Here is a 20924-nt window from a genome sequence, read left to right as displayed (position 1 = left end):
GACAAAGTGAAGTTACAACTCACTATCCCTTTTGCTTGTTGTTGAAAACAGAATGGAAATAGCTCAAAAGTAAAAACCTAAGTTTTGGTGAATTTATCTGAGGGTGAATTTATTTGAATTATTCTGTCAGATTAGGAAACATGAATTAAAATTTTTATGTTCCACATATCTGATTGGTTCATAAAACAAGAAGATAAAGTAAATGTGCTAAAAAATCAACTTTGATCTACTAGAACTGGCAAATATTTTGTAGAGAATTTTATTGGATTAAGTCACAAGAGGAGTATGCCTAGGTGGCACTGTTTGCTTATATATGTTATAAACAGAAAGAATTCAGGATCAATTTGCATTTCATTTTTGGTAGAAGGATATTCAAAAGTGGACTCTTGAGGTGATGTACTTCCTTAGTTCTGTTAATTATTCCCATCTTGGAAAATGTACACTGTTGTCTAAATCTCCACTCAGACCTGGTAGCAAAATGATTTTTTTTTAAAGTAATCTCTATACCGAATGTGGGGCTCAAACTCTTGATCACAGGGTGATCAAGAGGTGATCACAGGGTGATCAAGAGTTGCATGCTCTACCTACTAAGGCTGCCAAGCAGTCCAATCTGTTACTGGTTTTCCCCCATATTTGAGAGTGCCTAACAGTCTGTGGACATTCCTGGACATCACGATTTGGACACTTTCATGTATGCCTCATCCACTCCAGGCCAGATTCTAGTTTTAAACCTTACTGATAGACTTGCACACCTCTTGGAAACCATATTTGCTCAGAATAGTGTGGCTCACCATGTTGAACCACCAGTGGTTCTTCTCATATACTATGGGAGATGCTGCTGGGGAGGCATGCTCGGGGTTGACTTCCCAGGATGGGTACGATCCTGACTGGAAACCCTCCTAACAACGAGAGGTATGAAGTTAGAAATAGGAAGTGCTGGGCCCCAGGGACAGTATATGAGAGTTGGCCTCTGCCTACTTATTACATTCTATGACTGTGGGGTTGTTTCCTGGAATTTTGGAGACTATGGAGACTTTGGAAATCACAGAAGAGTTATGAGGATTTTGGTATGTTCTTGTGTATATTTATGTATTTCATGGCCACAAGAGTAATACTTCTAAAAGAGAGAGAGAGAGAGGAGAGTACTAGATTAGATGTTCTAAAAAATGCCAGTTGTAGGGAGATCTTGTCAGGTATTGCTGAGCCTTCTGGAAGGGTGACTGCTGGTATTATTTTTACTGAGAGTGAACCAGAGTCTTACAGCCTTGGAAAGACTTTCTTCCTAGCAATAGATCAGAGAAGGGACATCAACCCATCTTTGCCCCTTTTCTTGGGCCTGAACATTAGGGGTAAAAGTGTCCAGCAAAACATTTCTAGGCGATGGGAGCTAAATATGATCCCTTTTGTGAGGGCAGCCCCAGAACTAGCACTAGAGGTCTCCCTTTGGTAAAGTGTGAGCTGAATATGAGAAAATTAACATATACATCAGATTAACTGGTTTACAACACTTTGCACATTTGTTTTCCTTTCTTTTTCTCAAAGACTTTTAGTACATCCCAGTTTGAGGGTCCCAGCTCACCTTAAACTGTCCGTGGGTTTGAGAAGAAACAGGGTCCTTTAGGTGCATGAGTTGGGGAACAGCACCCTCTTGTGGTTAGCACAAAAATAACAGCATGTCTGTCCGTCTGTATGTATTCATTTATGGAGGTATCATTGCCCTGTTGAGCTGTACAGGAGCAGAAGTTTGTGAATAGGGCTGTGGAATCCTCCTGGTGTGCTGGGATCTTGGTGGAGGGGTTGGGGCTCATCACGGAATCCACTGGAATTCCAGTGACCCTCAGTGTCAGGGCCCACTTCTGTACCTGTGGGTGAGAAAAATTAGGTGTGCTCCAATGTAAACTGGCTTCCCAGAGCCAGGGCAGCTGAAAGACTTTGTTACAGTGATAGAATTTAGGGAAGGAAACAAAAATCAGGTAAATGTAGGACAGGTGAGGACCTTCGGGAGGGAAGAGAGGGTATGAGCTTTACCTGTAGAAATTATTCTCGAGAAGGCAAAAGAAATTTGGGATTGGATATCACCCTATCAAATACTGCAGTCTCCTTAGGTCACTATCAAACACACACACACACACACACACACACACACATATATATGTTTAAAAACATATATATTTTAAAGATTTAATTTTATTTATTTTTTATTATATTTTAAAGATTTAATTTTATTTATTTTTAAAAAAGGTTTTATTTATTTATTTTGAGAGTGCACAAGGGAGCTTGTGGGTCAGGGAGGGACAGAAGGAGAAGGAGAAGCAGGCTTCTTGCTGAGCAGGGAGCCCAATATGGGGGCTCAAACCCAGGACCCTGGGATCATGACGTGAGCCAAAAGCAGATGCTTAACTGACTGAGCCACCAAGGTGCCTCTAAAGATTTTATTTTTAAGTAATCTCTACACCCAACATCGGGTTCAAACTCACAAACCCAAGATCAAGAGTAGCATGCTCTTTTTGCTCTTCTGACTGAGCCAGCCAGGTGCTCATCACACACACACACACACACACACACACACCCACACACCCCAAACATTTACTAATTTATTTTTTGTCTTCTTCACTAACAAGTGATACTTTTGGATCTGTTTCAATCACCATTCTACCCCCAAGTACACCTAAAATATAATCTGGCATATAATCACACAATTATAATTTTTTGCTGAATAAATGGTAAAACAAACACATTTCCCTCTCCCATTCTTTATTCAAAAAAGTTTATTTTGTTATTATTATTATTATTTTAATTTTTTATTTTGAGAGAGAGAGAGAGAGAAAGAGAGCATGAGTAGGGAGGGGCAGAGGGAGAAAGAAAGAGAATCCTGAGCCGACTCCAGGCCCAGCATGGAGCTCGACAGAGGGCTCAATCTCACTACCCTGAGATCATGACCTGAGCCTAAATCAAGAGTTGCATGCTTAACGAACTGAACCATTCAGGTACCTCTCCCATTCTCCATACAAAAAGTGAGACGAGGGGCGCCTGAGTGGCTCAGTGGGTTAAGCCTCTGCCTTCAGCTCAGGTCATAATCTCAGGGTCCTGGGATCGAGCCCCGCATCAGGCTCTCTGCTTGGCGGGGGGCCTGCTTCCCTCTCTTTCTCTGCCTGCCTCTCTGCCTACTTGTGATCTCTGTCTGTCAAATAAATAAATAAAATCTTTAAAAACAACAACAAAAAAAGTGAGACTATGTGACTTCTGAGGCCAGGTCATAACTGGTTGAAAGGGTTGACTTTTACACCTCTCTCCTCTCTCCTCTTTTTTTCTCAGATTGCTTGCTCTGGGGAATTCAGCTGCCATGTTAAAGACATTCAAACAGCCTGGGGAAGGGCCCATGTGCCAAGCAGCGCAGTCAGAGAGGAAGCAACTAGAGGCATTGGAGTGAGCTCCCCAGAAGTGGATTCCTTTAGCCTCAATCAAGCTCAGATGAGCTCAGAGGCTTAAGCTTTAAGTGTCCCAGCTGAGGATGGGCCTGAGAAGAGACAAACCATTCCCACTCTGTTCTGTCTCAGTTTTTGACTCCGAGATAAACCTACTAAATGTTTGTTTTGTTTTAAGCCACTAAGTTTTAGGGTAGTTTGTTAAGCAGTAAGAGATAAGTAATATATAAGTGGTGCTATGTGACTTCACAGTCACAGTCATAAGAAGAACTAGCTTCTGCCTAGGTCTCTCAGGCTGGTAGCCCTGGATGACATCTTGACAGCAACCTTGTGATAGACTGTGTCACAAACACCTGGCTCACCTGCTTTCACAGCAGCTGTGAATGGTAATAAAATGTAATGTTGTTTAAGCGGCCTGAATATGGGGGTAATTTGCCTAGCAGTAGTAGATTACTCACACAACACCATCACAATCACAACCTCTGCTTTCAGTGTCCCCTTAGCACCTGTTACTGTCTCACATAACAGGTGTTTTATTAATTTATTTCTGTCTTCTCTGCTAGAATCTAAGATCCATGTTTATTATCTTTTAAATCTGCTTTAGTCATTGTTTCACACCCCAGTTCCAAGAACAGAATCTGGCACATGATGGATAATCACTGTGTTGAATAAATGAATGGCAACAACAACCACAAAAGCTCAACATTTTCCCTCCCCTTTTCACCACTGAAGAATCCCATGATGAAGGAAAACTCTGGCAGGACTTTTTTCCCAACAGGGCTAGAGGAATACATCTGCTTTATTATTTTTTTCTTTTGCCTTTCCTGCTCAAACTATATTTGTATCACCTCTTGAATTACTCAATGGCATTTATTTGTTCATTCACCAATTAACTGATTCCACATCTTGGACAGGTAACTTAGAGGCCATCACCCTAGAAATGGGATGACCTCCTCTCTCCATGATAAGAAAGTACCAGATATATTCTTTATAAAGCTGTGCTCTACCCTAAACTCCTATGGGTAAAACTGGAGGTTATAGTAATTGAAGATGATTAGTGGGATTATCTGCCTCCTCCCACTAAAATTGTGACACTCTTTTTTTCTGCCTCATTGACTTCCTCCTTCCTAAAAAATCAGGTTATGAGTCCAGGAAAAGTCTGGCACCTTTCACTTTGGTTGTTCACACAATAGCTCCAATCTGAGAGCTCTGCCCTCTTTCCTCTTCTTTACCATAATCCCAACATAATCCCAACAGAACCACCTCCCTCTAGCAACAACTCCTCCAGCTTCTGTGCCAGTCCTCTCCTCTGAATCTCAGACAACATTTCTTCCCAGTTTAATACATTTTTAAACACGAAGCCAAACTATATATATATTTAGACCATATTTTTCACTTATAGAAAAGAATATTTAAAATATAAAAGTATACAAAGCAGTGAAAAATGTAACACATTACCATTATATGTGTGAGGAACAGGATAAATACGAGTTTATAGAAATTTTTACCACAAACACTGGCATGTAGTTTCACCATTAGGTGGAAATCTTAGGGAGATACTTTACTCCTGAACTACTGAGAGTCCTTGTGTGGATTCAGTGAAGACAGGAGGTCCCAGTGGAGACAGGAACCTAGACTTCTGGGAGATAATGTTTCCTATGGCACCATCTGAGCCTGATCTAGGGCTTTAAAAAAACAAAAACAAAAACAAACCTGTTAGAAAATGATGAAGCCAAGATGAGCAAGGCTGATGACCAGTGATGAAAAAACAAGTTGCCTAAGAGGTTGTTGAAACACTGGGCCTATTCCTTTAGGGCCACTCCTAATGCATTCTCTACAGATGTCAGACTCTCCCCCTCCTCAGGAATAGAAGCTCCCACCTTTTGCTTTGACCTTTTTGATCCACTGTCTCCCAGATGCCCCCTGTTTGCTTCCCGCTCCCTCAGAGCAAAGGCAGTAAGATGTGTTAAGCTACTCTAAATACCCAGATGTCATCTTAGAGAAAGGAAGGAAGTCTGAAAGATATTTTCCTTCTCAAGACAGTAATCCAAAAAAGACCATTTACCTGGAAGAGACTAAGATACTATTAATTATCAAACTTAAAATGCCTGATACCAACTTGTGGACTACAACTGGTATATATAAACTTTGAGGGAGTTCAGATAACTATGAATACCTAAAAGGTTAGGATGTGGCTAGACCAGGAGGCCAGAGACAGCTTTCCTAAGGAAACAGTACGTAATATATATAGGACTAGAGTTATCTAGGTGAAGTTGAGGAAGGAAGAGCTTTCCAGGGAAAGAGAACAGAAAGACAAAGCCTGTGGGTGAAAAAGAGCAAGACAGGAAAAGGGGATTACAAAAAGTTTACTGGGTCAGAGCTGAAAGAGTGAGGCATAAGGTCATGGGAGATGAATCTGGAGGGGTAGGTAGTGTAGGTAGGTAGGTAGGGGTCAGACAGTGTAGGGTCTTTATAATCCCTGATAAAAAGCTCTGTTTTACCTTATTAGCAATGGGAAGTCACGGCTATGCCCCACAAAATGTACATTTGCTGCAGTGTAAAAGATGGATCTGTAGAGGTGAAGGTGGGGTGGTCTACATTTGATAAAAGTATATTAGTTAGGAAACTACTGTAGCTTAATTTTTGTGTGTGTGGCAGGAGGAGTTAAAAAATCTATTATTTTGCTCAAAATGGGGCTCCTGGGTGGCTCAGTTTGTTAAACAACTGCCTTTGGCTCAGGTTATGATCCTGGAGTCCCAGGATCGAGTCCCACATCGGGCTCCATATTCAGCAGGGAGGCTGCTTTTCCCTCTGACCTTTCCCCTCTCATGTTCTCTTTCTCTCTCAAATAAATAAATAAATAAATAAACAAATAAAAGCCATTATTTTACTCAAAATAATTCTTTAAAAAAAGGTTTTTTTTTTTTTTTTTTTTTTTTTTTTAAAGATTTTATTTATTTATTTGACAGAGAGAGATCACACATAGGCAGAGAGGCAGGCAGAGAGAGAAAGGAGGAAGCGGGCTCTCTGACGCGGGGCTCGATCCCAGGACCGTGGGATCACGACCCGAGCCGAAGGCAGAGGCCTCAACCCTCTGAACCACCCAGGCGCCCCTAAAAAAAGGTTTTTTAAAAGTAAACTCTAGGCCCAATATGGGGCTCAACCTTATAACCCCAAGATCAAGAGTTGTATGCTCTACTGAACCAGCCAGGCATCCTTCAAAATAATTTTTTTTTCACAATTGAGTTTTTACTACTTGTTCTGAGGATCAGTATACATTTTTTAATTTGTACACAATTCTTTTGTTTAACAGACTATTTTAAAAAAGATTTACTTTATTATTTATTTGAGAGAGAGAGAGTGAAACTGGGGTGAGGGGTGGAGAGGGAGAGGGAGAAAGAATTTCAAGCAGACTCTGAGCTGAACATAGAGCCCAACCGGGGCTCAATCACACCACCCTGAGATCACGATCTGAGCTGAAACCAAGAGTTGAACACTCAACTGACTGCACCACCGAGGTGCATGCATCCTTCCTTCCTTCCTCCCTCTGGCCCTTCTCCTTCCTTCCTTCCTCCCTCCCTTCCATTCTTTTCTTTCAAGATTTTATTTATTTATTTGAGAGAGACAGAGACAGAGACAGAGATAGCAAGGGAGAGATTGAGCAGGGAGGAGAGAGAGAAGCAGACTCCTGCTGAGCAGGGAGCCTGATACAGGGCTCCATCCCAGGACCCCAGGATCATGACCTGAGCCAAATGCAGACGCTTAACCCACTGAGCCACCCAGGTGCCCCATGTACACAATTCTTAATGTACCTATCAAAAAATCTAAAAAATCATGTAGTTGTTGATGCTTTTCTAAAAGTATTCATGTGATCTTCCAGCTTAAAATTTGGAAGTAAATTTTCCTTAACAGTATATCAAATACCATTATCTTCAAATGTTGATATGCTGTTGCACTGTTAAGTCCCACTGGTTCACATTTTAATATTATACACAGTACAGACTCAAATTTTTCAATCTTGCACAGTACATTAACAAAGTTACTAGAAAAACTGGACTGCCATGACCCAAATGTTACACAGTGCACAAAATTCTGACAGGGAGAGCCAACATCAAGGAATGGTTTTCTTTAGAAAACAATTCTACCAAAAACAACACAGGAATAAGAGTGATATAAAATATTCAAGACATATTAAATGCATGACTGACTCCAAATTTCCATAGGCTATAAAAACAATGCCATCTATGGAATGTTAAGCTGACACCCAAGACAATAAAAGCCTCCCATAATCAATATCCCACTATTTTCTTGTTGTCCCCCAAAATGAACAACCAGCAAATGATTTCACCTCTTAAAAAAAAGCATTTACACTAAAAAAAAAAAATGGATGAGGTGAGATTTCCTCCTCCTTAACTGTTTCTAGAGCTACTAAAAAAAATTGTGTTTTACAAAATAGTTGATAAAAATATTCTCCTGGATTGTACAAGAAGGGAGACAGGGACCACTGAAAGACAGGGTGTATGATGTTAATCAGACTGGGTTTCTTTCTTTCTTCACCAGAGGCTGGATTCCCCTCATTTTTAATTTCTCCTTTTTCTGACAGTTAAGTCTTTTGTTTCTTGGTTAGCCACTCTGCACTTTTTTGACTAAAGATTTATCCTTTCTGGCTGCCTTTCCACTCTTACAGGAGCAGGTTTGGCTGACAACCATGCTGATCTCCTCTTGGGCTGCTCCTTAGCTGCCCCTCTGCCAGGCTGCCCTTCCTCTTGGCAGTGGGGCACGTGCAGGCTGGGTGCGGGTGGGTGCAGACCCATGGGCCACCCAGAGCCTTTCTGAAGCAGGGCTGCCTGGCCACTGCTGCTCCTCCTACCACTGGAGCTCCCCTCAAAATAATTCTTAATAATCTTGTCTTTCAGTTGTGATATTACATTGTAGTGTTTTAGCAAATCTTATTCTAATATTTTTATTTATTTATTTAAACTTTCTAAAAAAGAGATTTTATTTATTTACTTGTCAAAGAGAGAGAGAGGGGGGCATGTGGGTGGCTCAGTGGGTTAAGCCTCTGCCTTCAGCCCAGGTCATGATCTCAGGGTCCTGGGATGGAGCCCCATGTCAGGCTCTCTGCTCAGCAGGGAGCTTGCTTCCCTCTCTCTCTCTGCCTGCCTCTCTGCCTACTTGTGTCTCTGTCAAATAAATAAACAAAATCTTAAAAAAAAAAAAAAGATAGAGAGAGCACAAGCAGGGGGAGAGGCAAGCAGAGCAGGCAAAGGGAGAAGCAGGCTCCCCACTGAGCAAGGAGCCCGATGTGGGACTCATCCCAGGACCCTGAAATCATGACCTGGGCCGAAGGCAGTCACTTAATCGACTGAGCCAGCTGGGTGTCCCTTATTCTAATCTTTTAAATATAATTGTATTAAATCTATATATTTATCTAATGAGTACTATTACCTTTCTTGTATTGAACTAAATGAATAAGCTATATAAAGCCTAAACTGTCTATATAAGGCTCTTAACCTCAGTCTTTTTTTTTTTTTTAAGATTTTATTTATTTATTTGAGAGAGAGGGGGAGAGAGAGAGGGTGCACATGCACAAGCAGGGGTAGGGGCAAAATAAGAGGGAGAGGCAGACTCCCTGCTCAGTGGGGAGGCAGATATGGGGCTTGGTCTTAGGACCCTGGGATTCAGGGCCTGAGTGAAAGTAAACTTTAACCTACTGAGACACCCAAGCCTCCAAGTCTCTCTCTCCCTCTCTCTCTTTTTTTAAGATTGAGTCTTGAACCCAGTTGTGGATCTCAAACTCACAACCCCGAGATCAAGAGTTGCAGGCTGTACTTACTGAGCCAGCCAGGTGCCCCATCCTCAGTCTTAACTATCAATTATCACTGTTTTAAACAGTTTTCCTGTAACAAAAACAAAAACAAAAAACACAAAACAATAAACAAACAAAAACAATGACAAACCAAAAAACAAAAAACAAAAAAAAAAAAAAGAAAAGAAAAAGTTACTGAATCACAATTCAACTATCTCATATAGGATTTTAAAAAACTCAAAAAACCTAAACTAAACTGAGTTTGAGCCAAGCTTTTCCACTACTCCAAAATATTCAGTGATTTTCTGTGGTATCTTAAACAGCCTTACAGAAAAGCCTCATCTTGTACCCTCCAGTTTTGTTAATATCATTCACGTTCAAAACTAATGTCTATTGCTTGCAACTAACTAGAAACCAAACATTCTTATCTAGGGTAATTTGCTGTACTTAATACAGTCTCCCAAAGGGAGAAATATTCTCAAAGAGACTGTATAAACAAATGCTACCAAAGAAAATGTTTCAACTTTTCTTTCAAAACACGGTGTCTAGTAGGGAATGCCTGCTATAGTGCTGAGAGCTAACCTTAGCTATTAAGGGTCATGCTGTGGAAGCTAAGATCCACTTCAGGTAAAGAAGAGAGACCTCCCTGAGTGTCTGAGGCATTTAGCTGAGGTCCAGAAAGGCCACACCTTAGCAATATAGACCACACTGAGGAGAGGCCACGTTGTACTGGGATGAAACACAAAAGAGAAATAAGCTCGTCTTAATCAAGAATAAAACCAAACCTGAAGAGATCAAAAGGATTTATCAGTCATTTAACAGCAGGCCAGAACAACATCCTTTAAAGGATGACAACATAATCCAGACTCCTTGTGACATATCACACAAAATGTCCAGCATGGGATAAAACACGAGACATGTAAAAGACATTGTATAACCCACAATTAAGAAAAAAATCAGTCAAAGTAAACTAGATGTTAGAATTAGCAGATAAGGGGTAGTGAAACTACTAATATGATCAAGGACATAAGAAAAAGCCTACAAGTAAAAAGATGCAAGGTTAAGCAGAGAATTGGAAAGAATTAAGAACCAAAATGGAAACCCAGGAAATGAAAAGAAAAATATCTGAAATGAAAACTTCATGGTATAGTCTTTTTCCCTTTTTGTTTTTTTATTTTTTTAAAGATTTTATGTATTTATTTGACAGAGAGAAATCACAAGTAGATGGAGAGGCAAGCAGAGAGAGAGAGGGAAGCAGGCTCCCTGCTGAGCAGAGAGCCCGATGCAGGATTCGATCCCAGGACCCTGAGATCATGACTTGAGCTGAAGGCAGTGGCTCAACCCACTGAGCCACCCAGGCGCCCTCCCTTTTTTTTTTCTTTTCCTTTTTGTTTTTTTATTTTTTTTTATTTTTTTTTTTAATTTTTTTTTTTTCCTTTTTGTTTTTTTAAATTCAATTAACTAACATATGGTATATTATTAGTTTCAGGGGTAGAATTTAGTGATTTAGCAGTTGCATATAATGCCCAGTGTTCATTACATGAAGTGCCCTCCTTAATGCCCATCACCCAGTTACCCGCGTCCCCTCATCTGCTTCCTCTCCAGCAACCCTCAGTTTGTTTCCTGTAGTTAAAAGTCTCGTGGTTTATCTCCTTCTATGATTTCCTCTTATTTTTCCATCCCTACCCTATCTTCACCTGTTTTCTTTCTTAAATTCCACATATTGCGTGAAATCATATGATAATTATCTTACTCTGACTTATTTCACTTGGGATAATACCCTCTAGTTCTGTCCACCTTGTTGCAAATGGTAAGATTTCATTTTTTTGGAAGGCTGAGTGATATTCCATTGTGCATACATACACCACATCTACTTTATCCATTCTTCTGTGGATGGACATCTGGCCTCTTTCCATACTCCGGCTATTTTTGACATTGCTGCTATAAACATTTGGGTGCATGTGCCCCTTCCAATCACTATGTTTGTATCCTTTGGGTAAATACCTAGTAGTGCAATTGCTGGGTTGTAAGGTATTTCTATTTTTAACATTTTGAGGAACCTCCATACTGTTTTCCTGCGTACTTACACCAGCTTGCATTCCCACAAACAGTGTAAGAGGGTTCCCCTTTTTCTTCATCCTCATCAACATCTGTTGTTTCCTGAATGGTTAATTTTAGCCATTCTGACTGGTGTAAGGTGGTATCTCATTGTGGTTTTGATTTATATTTTCCTGATACCAAGTGATGTTGAGCATTTTTGCATGTGTCTGTTGGCCATTTGTATGTGTTCTTTGGAGAAATGTCTGTTCATGTCTTCCGTCCATTTCTTGACTGGATTACTTGCTTTTTGAGTGTTGAATTTGATAAGTTCTTCATAGATTTTGGATACTAGCTCTTTACTAGACATTTGCAAACACCTTCTCCCATTCTGTAGTTGTCTTTTAGTTTTGTTGGCTGTTTCTTTGCTGTGCAAAAGGTTTTATCCTGATGAAATCCCAAGAGTTCATTTTTGCTTTTATTTCCCTTGCCTTGGAGATGTCTAGCAAGAAGTTTCTGTGGCTGAGATAGAAGAGATTGCTGCCTGTGTTCTCCTCTAGGATTTTGATGGATTCCTGTCTCACATTTAGGTCTTTCACCCATTTTGAGTTTATTTTTGTGTATGGTGTAAGAAAGTGGTCCAGTTTCATTCTTTTCCATGTGGATTTCCAGTTTTCCCAACACCATTTGTTGAAGGGACTGTCTTTTTTCTATTGGATATTATTTCCTGCTTTGTCAAAGATTAGTTGACCATACAGTTAAGGGTCCCTTTCTGAGTTCTCCATTCTGTTCTATTGATCCATGTGTCTGTTTTTGTGCCAGTACCTGTGCCTATGTCTGTCTTGATGATATAGAGCTTGAAGTCTGGAATTGTGATGCCACAAGTTTTGGTTTGCTTTTTTAACATTCCTTTGACTATTCAGGGTCTTCTCTGGTTCCATACAAATTTTAAGATTACTTGTTCCTCTGCTGTGAAAAATGTTGATGGCATTTTTTTCAAAGATTTTATTTATTTATTTGACAGAGAGATAGAGAGCACACAAGTAGGCAGAGCAACAGGTAGAGGGAGAGGGAGAAGCAGGCTCTCTGCTGAGCAGGGATCCTGATGCGGGACTCGATCCCAGGACCCTGGGATCATGACCTGAGTTGAAGGCGGTCGCTTAACCAACTGAGCCACCCAGGTGCCCCTGAGAACATTAAAAAAAAAAAAAGATTTTATTTATTTATTAATAAATAAATATGAGAGAGAGAGACACGGTGTGCATGAGAGAAAGAGTATGGGGGGCAGGAGAAGAGGGAGAAGCAGGCTCCCTACTGAGTAGGGAACCTGATGCAGGGTTCGATCCCAGGACTACACAACCAGGACCTGAGCAGAAGGCAGACACTTAACTGACTGAACCACCCAGGCACCCTGTTGATGGTATTTTGATAGGAATTGCATTGAATGCATAGATTGCTTTGGGTAGCATAGACATTTTAACAATACTTGTTCTGCCAATCCATAAGCATAGAATGTTTTTCCATTTCTTTGTGTCTTCCTCAATTTCTTTCATAAGCATTCTATAGTTTTGATAGTACAGATCTTTTACGACTTTGGTTAGGTTTATTCTTAGGTATCTTGGTTTTGGTGCAATTGTAAATGGGATTGATTCCTTATTTTCTTTCTTTGGCTTCCTTATTATTCTATAGAAATGCAACTGATTTCTGTGCTGACTTTTATATCCTGCCACTTTGCTGAATTCCTGTATGAGGTCTAGTAATTTTTGGGTAGAATCTTTTGGGTTTTCAACAGGGTACCATGTGATCTGTGAAGAGTGACAGTTTCACTTCTTTCTTGAAGAGTTGGGTGTCCTTTATTTCTTTCTGTTGTCTGATGACTGAGGCTAGGGCTTCTAGTGCTATGTTGAACAAGAGTGGTGAGAGGGAACAACCCTGTCGTGTTCCTGACCTTAGGGGAAAAGCTCTTGGTTTTCCCCTATTTAGGATAATATTCACTGTGGGTTTTTCATGCATGGCTTTTATGATATTGAGGTATGTTCCTTCTATCCCTACACTGTGGGGAGTTTTACTCAAGAAAGGTTGCTGTATTTTGTCAAATGCTTTTTCTGCATCTACTTAGAGGATCATATGGTTCTTGTCCTTTCTTTAATTTAATGTGGTATATCACATTGATTGATTTGCAGATGTTGAATCATACATGCAGCCCAGGAATAAATCCCACTTGGTCATGGTGAAGAATACTTTTAATGTACTTTTGGAGCTTATTAGCTTGTATCTTGGTGAGAATTTTTGCATCCATGCTCATCAGGGATAGTTTCTAAAGTTCTCCTTTTTGGAGGAGTCATTGTCTGGTTTTGGAATCAAGGTAACACTAGCTTCATAGAGTGAGTCTGGAAGTTTTCCTTCAGAAAAGTAGTTTAATTCTTCAGGTTTCCTTCAGAAGAATAGGTTTAATTCTTTAAATGTTTAGTAGAATTCCCTTGAGAGGCTTTCTGGTCCTGGACTCCTATTTGTTGGGAGATTTTTATTACTGCTTCAATTTCTTTGCTGTTATAGATGTTCAGGTCTTCTATTTCCTTCTGTTTCAGGTTGGTAGTTTATGTTTTAGGAATGCATCCATTTCTTCCAGATTACTTAATTTGTTGGCTTGTAATTGCTCATAGTATGTTCTTTCAATTGTTTGAATTTCTTTGATGTTAGCTGCGATTCCACTTCTTTCATTCATAATTTTATTTATTTAGGTCTTTTTTTTCATTTTTTTTGATAAGTCTGGCTAGGGGTTTATTGATCTTATTCTTTCAAAAAATCAGTTCCCGCTTCATTGAGCTATTCCACTGTTCTTTTGGTTTCTATTTCATTGGTTTCTACTCTAATCTTCATTATTTCTCTTCTCCTGCTAGGTTTAGGCTTTATTTTCTTTTTCCAGCTTCTTTAGGTGTAATTAGCATGTGCATTTGAGACTTTTCTTGTTTCTTGAGAAAGGCCTGTTTCACTATATACACACTTTGAGAAACACCTTTGCTGCATCCCAAAGATTCTGAAGTGCTCTGTTTTCATGTATTTTTTAATTCTTCTTTAATTTCTGGTTGACCCATTCATTCTTTAGTAGGATGCTCTTTAGCCTTCATGTGTTTGAGTTCTTTCCACATTTCCTCTTGTGACTGAGTTCTAGTTTCAAACCCCTGTGGTCCAAAAATATGCAGGCAATGCTCTCAATCTTTTGGTATGGGTTGAGACCTGATTTGTAACCCAGTATGTGACCTATTCTAGAGTATGTTTCATGTGCATTTGAGAAGAACGTGTATTCTGTTGCTTTAGGATGAAATGCTCCGAGTATATCTGTTAAATCTTTCTGGTCCAGTGTGTCATTCAAGGTCCTAGTTTCCTTGTTGATCTTCTGGGTAGATGATCTGTCCATTCCTGTGACTGGGGTGTTACTATTATTGTATTATTATCATTGTGTTTCTTTAATTTTGTTACTAATTGAATTATATATTTGGCTGAATTCAATTTAGGGGCATAAATATTTATAATTGTTGTTGGTATTCTTGTTGGATAGATGCTTTTATTATAACACAGTGTGTTTCTTCATCTCTTATTACAGTCTTTGGTTTAAAATCTAGTTTGTCTGATATATGAATGGCTACTCTAGCTGTACATTAGTATGATAAATTGTTTTCCACCCCCTCACTCTCAATCTGCAGGTGTCTTTGGGTCTAAACTGAGTCTCTTGTGGACAGCATGTCAATGGGTCTTATTTTTTTAATCCAATCATTTTTACTCTATGTCTTCTGATTAGAGCATTAAGTCCATTATATTCAGGGTATCTATTAAGTGATATGAATTTAGTGCCATTTTATTACCTGTAAAGTCACTGTTCTTGTAGATTGTGTGCTCCTTTCTGGTCTTTGTTACTTGTGGCCTTTCTCTTCACCCTTTAGTTTTTTGCAGGTCTGGTGTACTATTCACAAATTCCTTTAGTTTTTGTTTACCCTGGAAACTCCATCTTTCCTTCTATTCTAAATGACAGTCTTGCTGGCTAAAGTATTCTTGGGTGCATATTTTTTTCCATTGAATATATCAAGCCAGTCCTTTCTGGTCTGCCAGGTCTCTGGGTCAGGTCTGTTGCCAGTCTTATGTTTCTACTCTTGTATGTTAAAGACCTCTCGTCCCTAGCTGCTTTCAGGATTTTCTCTTTATCTCTGAAACTTGCAAGCTTCATTATTATACGTTGAGGTGTTGACCTATTTTAATTGATTTTAAGGGAGGGATTCTCTGTGCTTCTTGGATTTGAATGCCTGTTTCCTTCTCCAGATTAGGTAAGTTCTCAACTATAATTTGTTCAAATAAACCTTCTGCCCCTCCCCGTCATCTTCTGGAACCTTTATCCACATATGATTTCACTTTATGGAATTGCTGACTTCTCAAAGTCTCTCTTCATGGTCGACTATTTGTCTTTCTCTCTTCTTTCCAGCTTCTTTGTTTTTGAACATTTTATCTTCTATATCAGTGACACTCTCTTTTGCTTCATTTACCCTTGCTGTTAAAGCTTCCATTTTTTACTGCATTTCAGTAATAGCATTTTTAATTTCAGCCTGACTAAATTTTAATTTTTTAATTTCTTCATTAGAGGATTCTTGGTGTCTTCTATGCTTTTTTCAAGCACAGCTAGTATCTTTATAATCATAGTTTTATTTTTATTTTTTAAACATGATTTTATTTATTTATTTGACAGGGAGAGAGATCACAAATAGGCAGAGAGGCAGGCAGAGACAGAGAGGGGGAAGCAGGCTTCCTGCTGAGTAGAGAGCCCAATGCGGGGCTCGATTCCAGAACCGTGGGATCATGAGCTGAACTGAAGGCAGAGGTTTAACCCACTGAGCCACCCAGATGTCCCTAATCATTTGTTTTAAATTCTAATTCAGACATCTTACTTATATCCATATTGCTTTAACCCCTTCTCTGTCTTTAGTGGTGAATTTCTCTATCTCATCATTATATCCAGAAATGATAGAAGAAAGAAATAAAACAACAAAACCAAAAATAAAATGAATCAGAAGAAAATAAAAACAAAACAAGAAAAAAAAATCAAACCAGAAACAAAACAGAGAAAGCAAAATACTAGATGCTGTGTGTATTTTGGTCTGTTTGTTAAAAGAAACCAGATTCCCAAATAGAAAAGAAAGGCAAACCTATACATATGAAAATAAAGTAAAATTCAAAGTAAAATTCAATAAATGTATACCAAAAATAAAAAAATACATACATAACATATATATACATATATTTGTGTATTATGTATATATGTATATATACATATAATACAAATTAGGAAAAAATAAGAGTTGAAAAATAGCTAAAAAAACAAAACTAACTGAAGAGAATAATAACAAATCATGAATACTATATACTGTTTTCCCCAAGAGCTGAAGTTTTGCAGTTCTCTATGATCAGTAAACTTAGTGGTAGCTGGTTGTTCCTGCTGATCTTCTTGGGTAGGGGGCTGTTATGCTGATTCACAGATGCTCTTGCCCGGTGGAATTGTGCCTCCTTTTTCAGAGGGCTGGGCTCCAGATTACCTTATGTGGTGCTATTTTGCTCTCTGAAGGCTTTCAGGACTGATGCAGGGGAAGAAAATGGTGGCACCCCACTCTCTAGACCCAGAGATGAAAGTTCACAAACTTTCCCTTCCCCACTCTTCAGTGAGCTCTCACAGAAAAGCAATCACTTTTTTTCTCCCAGGTTTCCATCTCAACTCTGCATTCACTCAGCTTGTGCTTGAGCATTTTTGTCTCAGTCATGTGATTGAGTTTTAAGTCTCTAAGTTTTAGGGACTCCTGTGGTGTAGACCCACGCCCTTACTCCTGAGGGAAGAAGGGGGAGTCTCACTATGGTTCTGGCTTTTGCTGGACCCCTGTGCAGAGAGCAGTCCTGTGACCATGAAGTAGTTTGCAGTTTTTGGCAACACCAAGTAGAAAGCTTGTGCCTAGACTTGTTTTCAGCCAGCTTCCCTGCTCTGTTGCCTGGGAAGTCTGCCACACTCTGTTCTTGTGAACCTGGGGATATCAAGACCATGCTGTCTCACCTGGGGTTCCATCCTGCTCTGTCAACTGAGCACCTTAAGCCAGGGATGTCCCCCACTGTAGTAGACTTCTAAACATTTTGATTTTTTGCTCTGCTGCTTATACTTGTGGTAGCCTCCTTATTCTAGCTCCCTTGCACTGCTGTATCCTCCTATCGGATGTTGCCTTGGTTTCAACTCTCCACACCTCCTACATTCCAAAAAATGTTTGCTTTTCCACGTGTAGAATTGCATCATTTCTTTTCTCAGATCTCCCATTGATTTGACAGGTTTTCAGAATGATTTGATAACTATCTAGCTGAATTCCAGGGACCAGACTTAGGGTCCTCTTCACCATCTTAACTCTTCTCTCTGCACACAGTATTCTTAGTGGTTAGAACCTTTTATCCTGTAATGTCATGTTCTACCTTGGAAATATTCTTTGAAGTGTATCCTTAGTGGTTGGCTTTTTCAGTTTAGCATGTTTCAAGGTTTATGGCTATTGTAGTTATGTATCAGTACCTTGTTCCTTTTTATGGCTAAATTATATTGTATTTTACAAATATATCATTTTATTTATCCATTCTTCTCTTATGGACATCTAGGTTGTTTCCATCTTTTGGCTATTGTGAATATTGCTGTTAGGACATTTGTACTCAAGTTTTATTTGAGTATTTTTTTAAATTTGGGGGACATATATACAGAAATTTAATTACCATAAGTCAGGCCAAGTAGTTTCTTAGCTTATTAATTACATATCAAGTGTCAATAATATGATAGTTAAGCTAATTATACTATTCTGGGATTTGGCTTTTTTTTTTTTTTATTTATTTTTTTAAGTAGGCTCGCTGCCCAGTGTGGGGCTTGACCTCATGACCCTGAGATCAAGAGTTGCATGCTCTACCAACTGAGCCTGCCAGGTGCCCCTGGCAGTCAGTTCTCTAGAATACTGAAAGATTGTTAAATAGCTAATTGTACTTGGAGACTGTATTGTCTCCACTAAGGAAATAAGTTTGGTTCTCCCTCATTTCAGTGTGAAGCTGCCTGGGTAAAAGGGCATGGTATATCATTTCTGCTAGGCTTCCAGGGACACCTTTAATGTGAGGAAAATATAAAGAAATATATAGAAGTATCATGCACCTGAAAAGGAAAGACAAATATGGAGGCAGCTCAAAACAAGTGTTATGCCTCTTCTTTTGGCATCAGACATCTCTCCCAGTGGATTCTTGAACCTAAGGAAATACAATATTCTCTTTAGAGATGCCAAGAGGATGATTTGGAAATAAAAATGAGTGGAACTACTGGTACAATGGAGCAAAAGGATGATCCCAAGAACCCATTCTTCTGCTTTCTCATTTCATTGGTCTTGAAAATCTGATTTATAATTACTATTGTTATGTGGAAACTTTAAGAAAGAAATTGCTTGGATTAGTGGTTATAAAGTATTTGTGTGAAGGCAAAATTAAGAGAGAAAGAGAAGGAGAGAGAGAGAGAGAGAAAGGAAAAAGAAAAATGCCCACACTCTACAGTCTTAATAAGAACTGATATGTAGGCCTAATTTTGGATTAGGAATTCTAGTTTATTGAAAATAAATTTTATTTTGGGTGACAAAATATTCGAAGAACAGTACTGTATACTTCTGAATATTAAGAACAAGTTTCTTTTAGCAACTTCTGAAAATATCCAAAACATGAGTCAAGTGGAGCTCACAGCAACAATTTTCCTTAACTATTTTCATAAATATGAATAATCATAAAAGATCATTTGAAGTATCAAAAGAAAATATGTTCATATTTCACTATGTCTATTCCACCTCCAGCAAATATTTCTGAGTGCCTAAAATGTAGAGGGTCTGTTTCAGGTGGTTGGGGTTTATTAGGAACAAAACATAAAAATTCCTGCCCTCAATGGAAGCTTTGAAAAATTAGCATATAGGCCCTCAGTAGGCAGGCAGACAGAAAATGGACTCTTCCAGTGTCTCTAGATGTGGCCTCCATCTGTTGGGATAAAAGCCATTACCTGGAAAGGAGATCAGCCAAGAAGGGAGAAGGGAGCATTCATGGCTATAGCACAGATCTAGCTGATAATGTACTATTACACAGAGAGGTGTTCTACGGGCGACAGATTAAGCCTAAATACACAATCATGGGATTTTTTCTCCTGGAATTTCAATGAATGACTGACTACCTAGGTGAATTCATTTCATTCTAGTGGGTAGATGATCTTGAACTTAATAGCAAATCCAATCATAATTCTAAAGATTACATACAAAAAAGGTTATGAGGGAGAGGATTCTAAATATATTAAGAAACTGAGAAAAAGTTTTAAGAAAGAATGAAAGACTTTCTTTGTATTAGCACCTGTTATAAAAACAGAGCAAACAGAACCTCTTGATTATTTTCAGGGAACAGCACTAACTAGTTATTATCTTCTTTTTTACAGATGCATCTTGGCAAGGGCATTGGCAGCTCTAGTGTGTGATGTTCCATTTCCAAAGTCCTAGGAGGTATTCTCCTTTTCCTGATTGAAACACTCTTCAGTGAAAAATTCACTATCAGAATATTTTGGCTCATATGAGTTCTATGTTAGCTCTGTTCCCCAAAAGAGGATATGCTGCTAACAGAATCTAGGGAATGGGTCATGAACAGCCTTGTGTGATAGCTTTACAAAAGACGATTTAGCATATGAACATATTTAAAATCAGTACGAAAGGGTGAATTATCAAATGGCATGTGGAATTGGATATTAATACAGAAGGCAAAAGATGTAGATTCTAGGTCAAATGACATCAAAGGAAGCACTGGATATATACTTTTACTTTGTATGCAGTTAAGATGGTGGTTACTTTGCTCTGTCAGTATAATGATGGATCCAGGTAGCAATGTTGACAATCACGATAGCGGAGGCTTGCTCAACAGCTTGATTCCAGTCATCATTATCATAGAATAGTCACTTAACAAGGGCATCTAGTTTAACAACTCAGATGTGCTTATTAGCAGCTGACTCCCCCTACCCCTCACAGTTCACAGCACCAAAGAGGAGTGCTTTTGTCAACCTGTAGTTTTACTACCAGTGTATCAAACAGTTAGGCACAGTAAGAACCAGAATCAATAAAAATGCCACAAGTTTCAAATGGACTATTTGCCAGTGTTGAGAACATCCTTGTGTCCTGCCAATTGAAAGGAGCAGCCACATAATTTTGGGGGTCTGCATAATCAATTCTGGGGTCTTCAAAGTTGAAGAGTCAGTGTTCAGTGATTCCCACTAGCCTGTCAGTGAACCAGGCCCAATTAGAGTAACTTCTATGAATTGAGGGCCCTACTAAGCCAGCAGCTTTGCTTCAGGCAAGAGTGGGGGGATACATTTTCTTGTAAGGGGCAGCTGCTGCAATGTGATATACAGCTGAGATACTGCTGGGACCAGGGCAGCTGTATTCTTGAGTATACTGTGTACATTTTACACCTGAGGTTTGTGTCCTTTTTATCTTGTTAGGTAGTTGAGCCCAAGAGTAACCTAATAGCTGCTTTACAAAAGGTGTATACTTGGTAGCCTTGTTAGGGTATCAAGTCAAACCACCCTTCTCCCTGACCAC

The sequence above is a fragment of the Mustela lutreola genome, chromosome 12 (assembly GCF_030435805.1).
Source record: "Mustela lutreola isolate mMusLut2 chromosome 12, mMusLut2.pri, whole genome shotgun sequence".
Lineage (NCBI taxonomy): Eukaryota > Metazoa > Chordata > Mammalia > Carnivora > Mustelidae > Mustela > Mustela lutreola.
Note: the sequence above shows the minus strand (reverse complement) of the source record.